This window comes from Asparagus officinalis, chromosome 7, assembly GCF_001876935.1.
Source record: "Asparagus officinalis chromosome 7, Aspof.V1, whole genome shotgun sequence".
Lineage (NCBI taxonomy): Eukaryota > Viridiplantae > Streptophyta > Magnoliopsida > Asparagales > Asparagaceae > Asparagus > Asparagus officinalis.
The window spans coordinates 133091748-133092254 of record NC_033800.1 but is presented as its reverse complement, the minus strand read 5'-3'; positions in this window follow the sequence as shown (position 1 = coordinate 133092254).

The following is a 507-nucleotide window of genomic DNA, read 5'->3' as shown; positions in this document are numbered from 1 at the left end:
TTCGGAGACAGAGGAGAGACATACGGGTGCCAACACAGTATACCGACACAGTTGCGTTTGCACTTCCGGTGGAGAGTATCGATGAGATGGTGCTTACTACATTCAGAGAGGCCGAACAGAGTTCGGAGGCTGATTCATGGCAGGTAGCTATGCAGGAGGAGATGGGGTCTCTTCATAAGAACGATACATGGGAGCTTGTTGAGCTTCCAAAGGGGCAGAAAGCGATTGGTTGCAAGTAGGTATACACGAAGAAGGAGGGTATTGAGGGCACTCCATTGAGGTTTAAAGCTAGGTTGGTTGCGAAGGGCTATGCACAGGAGGAATGTATTGACTATAATGAGATTTTTTCTCCGGTGGTGAAGCACTCTTAGATTCGGATTTTGCTAGCTTTGGTGGCACATTATGGTTTGGAGTTAGATCAGTTGGATGTGAAGGCGATATTTCTTTATGGTGATCTTGATAAAGAAATATATATATATAACTCAGCCATTGGGATTCTAAGCTGTA